The sequence below is a fragment of the Gobio gobio genome, assembly GCF_949357685.1.
Source record: "Gobio gobio genome assembly, chromosome: 6".
NCBI lineage: Eukaryota > Metazoa > Chordata > Actinopteri > Cypriniformes > Gobionidae > Gobio > Gobio gobio.
Genome location: NC_137102.1, coordinates 28911883 through 28919124, shown reverse-complemented (window position 1 = coordinate 28919124; position 7242 = coordinate 28911883).

Genomic DNA, 7242 nt, shown 5'->3' with positions numbered 1-7242 from the left:
ATATATATGTAACCCTAATACGCTACATATTTTTGGTGGAGAATATTTCGAGCACATTCTAAACTCTGTTTTGTGAGCAACTTTGTCAATTTTATGTGTATATTATTTGTGTTAACTGTTGTCTTGTATGCGCGCTTCAGTGAGACAAGTCGCAATCGCGAACTCACGTATCTGTAACTGAAAAGCCCAAAGCTCATTTCAGTTAGTCCTATGTTAACGGCGTCTATTTTGGTCAAACATTTTGGTCACTGTTAATTGTTAAAAAGAAACTGCAGTTCATAATATTAAAACTGTCTCTGTAAAGGGAAAGAAACTTCTTTTGCAGAACATTTTAATATTATTAGTGCTGTCAGTTAAACGCGTTATTAACGACGTTAACGCAAACCTATTTTAACGGCGTCAATTTTTTTATCGCGAGATTAACGTTCTTTTTGGTCTAACAAACTTTGTAGTTTTTTCACATGCTGTTGCAGCAACTAGTAACGTTAGAAAAACTACAACACCACTCCGGATGTAGCTAGACCGGAAACAAAACATCAGGCACGCTGCGGCTGCCCACACTTGTTTGGGCCATTAAAAGAGTAGACGTGGATGGCAAGCGTGAGACGCCGAAATGAGAAACGTATTATGCCATGGTTTAACTCAGGGGTCTTCAACTAAAAGTGCTTGTCTTGAGCGCTGCTTTCTGCTCTGATGGTGCATTCACACCGGACGCGAATGAAGCGTTTTGCGCGAGTGATTTAAGTCAACGCAAAGACGCAAATAGACATTCTGCGGCGCGAATTAAGCGGCGTGCATGTCGCGTCATTCGCGTCCGGTGTGCATGCTTGACCGCGCGTCTGGGTCTGAACGCAACAGTGAGCATTGCAACGTTAACTGTTTCATTAGCCTACGTCAAAAGGCTTCGCGGTCCGGATTTGGACCGGAGTCCGCTAGTTGGCGACCCCTGGTTTAACTGCACTATAGGCGGAGTCCTAGTTTACCTTGCATGTGCACTTTGTAATTTTATTTTGTATCACCCTGTTTTGATCCCTTAGAAAGGGCTGTTGAAGGGGCTGTTTGTGCAACAAAGTATTTTTTTTCACCCTTTTATTGATGGACAGTGTTACATTGTGTGAGCGATTATTTGCTCCAAGTGTGAATGACTGCTTCAAGTGAGAATGTTGGTGTGAAATCGAACACTACAGTATGCCAATGTTGTTTTCAATAAAACAAACATTTGAACAAAGCAAGCCGATCCACTTTTCTATGTTGATAAGAGCATTAAAATAAGAAAAAATAATGGGACAAAAAGAAATCAAGGGACATTTAGAATAAATAAAAATGTGCGATTAATTGTGATTAATTGTGAGTTAACTATGGCATTAATGCGATTAATCGCGATTAAATATTTTAATCGTTTGACAGCACTAAATATTATCAATGCCACCTGTTAGAACGAAGAAATCTTCTTTCAGCGTGATGCCACCTGTTAGAACGAAGAAGTCTTCTTTCAGCGTGATGCCACCTGTGCGTGATGCCACCTGTTAGAACGAAGAAATCTTCTTTCAGCGTGATGCCACCTGTTAGAACGAAGAAATCTTCTTTCAGCGTGATGCCACCTGTTAGAACGAAGAAGTCTTCTTTCAGCGTGATGCCACCTGTGCGTGATGCCACCTGTTAGAACGAAGAAATCTTCTTTCAGCGTGATGCCACCTGTTAGAACGAAGAAGTCTTCTTTCAGCGTGATGCCACCTGTGCGTGATGCCACCTGTTAGAACGAAGAAATCTTCTTTCAGCGTGATGATATAACGATTTGAGCGTATTCCTCTTTTTCGTTTTGTAAAAGGCCTTATCAATCGCTAGCGATCTCACCCCCTTAGGTGGAGTTTTGGCATAGCTAACCAGAACGCACACCTTGCACAAATCAACCAGAAAAAAACTGCTGGCCAGTATCTGCTTGATGTGTGAATGGGAGTATTTTATTTTAACCTTGATCACGTTAAAAATTTGTTGCAGAGAAAATGCTCTGTTCTACACTTGTGTGTATATGCGGTAAATAAGTCCGTCCACACACTCTGTGCTTCAAAATTGGCACAAAGGAAATTTGAAAACAAATTCTCTTCACACTTGTGATTGCAGTTAAATTGCTGCGTTAGGAAGCTGGACCCTCCCCATTGTCGGACGCTCAAGCTTCATAATCACCTAATTTTGGGTAGTGTAATACCTCCGAGTAACACAAGGGGGCAGCCCGCTAGGTGTGCTGCACCTCTCAAATTACCCACGCCTGACTCCACTACGCCATCTTGTGGACGTCTGCAGATGTTTGCCTTATTAAACTCTCTCAAGCGAACTCTCGTTATTTTATTTGTTTACTATTATAATTATTTTCATTTATTTCCTGTTATTGCTATTGTTTGGTATCATTCAATCTTTCGGGTTCAATGACACTTATTTAAATTTGGTTTAAACAAAGTTTGAATTTGAATTTAAATTAAGTTCTCCTTTCAGCCAGTGATGCTACCTAAGGGGAATAGGCCCCTTTTTGTGACATCTCCTGCTAAGTCAGTTTCCCTTTCTTTCTCATTGTTTCAATGTGAGTTATTTTTGCTTGTCTGTTCAGTTCTTTTCTTTCCTTTTTATTTTTTTTAATTTGTTTATCAATTGGTTTCTTCCATTTCATACCAGTCTGATACCCTGCACTTATTTAAATTTTGGTTTAAACAAGTTTGAACCTGAATTTAAATTAAGCCTTCTCTTTTCAGCCTGCGACAGCCACTTATCAGTAGCACGCCCCCTGCTGGGCACTCTCATAAGTTGGCTCTCCCCTCTCTCTTCTCCTTTGGCTCCATTTCCGAATAGATTAATTTAATTAATTCCATTTCTCCCTTTTTCAAGGTTGTTCTGATAATTACCAACATTATCATCATTTTATGTTTTAGTACTATTTATTGAATAGTCTTTTACCTCACTCACTTTACAGAATTATTTGAATTTGGTTAAAACAAGTTTAAGCTTAAGCTGATGTCACGTTTTCCTTGTTAGCCATTTATATATTCACAGGTAGTACCTCCCCTAGTGCTTGTGGTGAATTTCCGGTTGTCTTCTGGCTGGGTTCCGGTGAGTGGAGTCACCTGGCCTGCGTAACTGACACCGGTCGTGGGTGAATCGCAGACACCTCTGTCTCCGTACCATTGGCAGCGGCACGCAGCAGACTAAGCATTTCGGGCACTCCAGGGAGAAGTCAACGAGTCCAACTGAACCGCTCAAGGGCATTTTGGTTAATTACTCTGATCCTCCGTTTGGACTCCAAAGGGATTTCAGAGGAAACCCAACTTCAACCCTTCAGTCTGGCCGTTGACCAAACTTACCTGAGTGCTGTCCAGTTATGCTAAAAGTCACACGCTGTTTGAGTGGGCGCACCGTGGTACCAAGGGACGAGGATCTGGGAACACCGCGGTCGAGTGTCCAGGGACCGCTGGCGAGATTGACCTCACCATCGGTTCTCACCTGAAGCGACCCCGATTCACCCCAGGCATAGTAAGTAAAGTAAGCCCATTCACTTATTGCAAGCCCTAGAATATACATATTCCCGGTCATTTAAGTGTTTGGCCACACCTTTCTCCCTTTTTAAGCCATACCTTTCCCCTAGGCTTTATAGCTCAACAGCGCCCCCTCACTCGTTGGCCCTGTCATAAACCCTAGCATTGGTATTAAGCTTAGAGCCTTTCCATATCTATCTCTTCTCATGTTCTCATTTTGTTTTATTTCGTGCCGTCTTAGTATTCTTGGAAATTTCGCCCTTTTCTTTTCTACTCTACTGTTCTGTTGTTTAGTTTCTTCCAGTTCACCTAAAGACAGAACCCATGAAAGCAGAGATCCTGAGGATTCTGAAAGAACTTCTCGCAAGGGAGACAAGAAGGACAGGCCAGACACCTTACGACTGTGACCAAGACCGGCACCCAACGTCCTTCCTGACTGCTCTCCAACTGAACCAAGCACTGCACAAACCACAGTCCAAAGATCCAGAGACTTCATCACCAAGTGACAGCGTCGCTCAACCCCCTTAGCTGACAGCTGCACTTCCTGAACAATCGAACTCTGAAATCCAAAAATGTGAGTTAAATGTGCAGTCATACAGCCAAAATGAGATCCAACTTGAACAGATAGCTCCCATCCAGCTAACGATGGGCCTAATGAGTCTGGTACACCCAGTGTACATCCAACCAATGGACACGTACCCCTTTCTCTTTGGCAAAGATCTGCTAAATCGTTTTGAGCCCCTACTAGACTTCAAACAGCTAAAGATTTGGGCTCGAGTACGAGAACATCTGCCTCTCCAGCCACTCAGATCACCTGAGCCAGACTGTTAGGTCACAGAGGTCACGAGAAATCTTGCAACCAGCCGCAAGAACACTGTCTCAGCACCAGAGCAAAGTTCAAGCTCGCTACTCTGCACTTTTCAACTCACCAGAGACTCTGACTTTCACTGCCCCAAGGTCATGACCGACCTCCAGCTGCATGATGGAACAACTACAGACATCATACTCTCACTTTGGGCAGACAACTCAGCCATCAGTCTAGCACTGTTCAAAGCCCTCATGAAAGATACATCCAACCTTCCATCTGTAAGCAAGTGCACCCACTGCCCGTTGGACTCCTGCCTAACAACCATGGTAACTGTCAAGGGCACCTGCACTTTGAACTTGAAATGGGACGATCAGTGCCTCACACACTACATCCTGGTCCTTCCGGATCCACTGCATAACGTCTACATAGAAGCAGACCCCTTCATTCGCCTCAAGGCTCATGTGGACTTTACAAATGAGGTAATGTGAGCCCCACTGACATCACAGCCCCCTGTGGTTCCTGCCAAGCTTGAAAACCTCCTGCCAGGCCAGACCATTCCAAGAGTCTGTACTTTAATCAACGAACAGGATACTGCAGCACCAGCTGTCTTTCACCTTCTGCAACCGACAGCGTACTTTCACAAGGTGCCCAATCGGCTATGCCAACTCACCAGCCGAGTTTAACGTCTTCCGAAACGAAGCATGCCCAACACCTGTTCGACGCATGTGATGACATCACAAGAACACACGACATGACTGTACACCGGGAAAAGGTGACAGGACACTCAAGGCAACCCGGCCTTGACAAAGACTTGAATGACCAAACTGATTCCCTGGCCAAGACTGGCACATTTCACGGTAATCCATGGTCACCTCCCACCCACGCAACCACCCGTGATGGCGCTGCGATAACCCGCAGCAAACTGACTATTCCTGCGACGATTCCAACATCACAGCCGCTTACGCTGGCTCTACAATTTCCATAAATGACACAGCTGACATGCAAGCCTCTGACACTGCCATAAAAGCTATGAGTAACCACCTCTCAGACCCCTCCAACCACCCTGTCACAATGTCTGACTTCACCGCTACCACAGGCCTCAGACGACCGCATGACGGCAAACACATGCTGCGTGAGAAAACAAACATTCTGGGGTATGCCTCTGACGCCCTCACAGCGCTAAAGCTTGTGATGCCACAGTGTCAAAAGGGGGGTAATGCTAAATGTATGCCCACATCGCACCATGTGCCGGACACCACGGTACCAGAGCCACAAGACACAGAAGCAAGTGGAATATTGGCCTGGCATGCAGCAAGTCGTGTCAGAGTATGTCAGAGAAGTGTCTGGTTTGCTGACACTTCTAACCGGCAAACCCAAACCCCAGAGCCTCTGCAACGCAGAAGAGTCACAGTCCCGTGGTCATACCTCCAAATAGACTGGGCGGGATCCCTTCCCAGATCGACGAGGGACCACAAGTACTTCCTCACAGTTGTATGCCAGTTCTCCAAGTGTGTAGAATGTCTTTGAGCACCCAACGACACCAAGTTGAACGAACCAATTGAGCTGGGGCCAGCATGCTGAGAAAGTATGTGTCTGCCAACCAGAAAGACTGGGATGTGAAACGTCCATTGGTGCTCATGACCATCAGAGCCACCCCGCATGAATCAACTCATGTGTCTACTTTTGAACTTGTGACTGGGTGTCAGACGACCCTGCTGCATCAAACAAGAGACTCTAGTTTTGTCAGAACTTACACTGCTCACCAGCACATTGACAAACTACACCTGAAGTGGCTCAGACAGCTGTTGAACCATGAGAGCAGCTGGACAGATCAAACACATGCAGAACTGTCACTATAGCAAATGCCAAGTACCAGGCAAGCCACTGGGCGGAGCCACGGAAGACAGCGCGTCCACCCTGCGCACACCACAGGATGTCCCACAGCCGTCGACAAAAACGCCCTCTGCCAAACCCTTCACGCAGGTGTCAAGCAGAGGCGGCACAAGGACAGCTGGACACTACTATCTCAGGGTCACAGGAGCTGCTGACACCAGCAAAATAGCCCCTGAACAGGACTCACCAGATGAGGACTGCAAAGGACAAGCTTCCAACTCTTTGCCACACACAGCTCAGGCAAGCTCACAACAGCACTGCCACAAGAAGCAGAGCAGAACTCCGATCCTTCGGACTTCTCGTGACTGAGAGGCGAACAACTACCTGCTTCCCTCCTGTCACCAGCACTAGGTCAGTCTGAAACCCTCTTCAGGCCACACAGACCCCTTACCACTTCCTGAGACCACAAGCAGAAACCTGCGCCACACAGACGGACTTCAGGATGACAGGTGACGCACCGTCATGGCACCTGCTGCCTCGACACCTGTTGCACAAGGTCAGAGACCTGAACTTGGCTACTGCCTGCCTTATCTGCCGTGGAGTGACCATCACTCCAGGGGACACAAACGACCAGAGTGTGTGATTCACGTACCAAACGTCACTCGGACCTCGGACCTCATGTCACTCGGACCTCGTCACATGACAAAGGGGGACTGTAGTGTCTGGAGCGTCTCCCAGCTAGGATCAAAGTGATCAGAGATGCTTTCCTCCAAACAGCTCTGCATATAAATTACATTTCTGGCCCACTGGCTCCGGCGCGTCTGAGCCAAATTGCGCCTCCAACTGTTTAATGGCCAGCTAGAAGATGACCAGGAGAGACCTGATGGCCCTTTCTGAACTTCAATCAGATGTTAATCAGCCAGAACAATCAGTCTGGAGGGGCCATGGGTCGTGTGACTCTAATACACACACACACACACACACACACACACACACACACACACACACACACAAGCATTCCCCTCTATTTAGCCTTTAATTAAACTATCCCAGAAATTACATATATGATGAGTTCTTAAG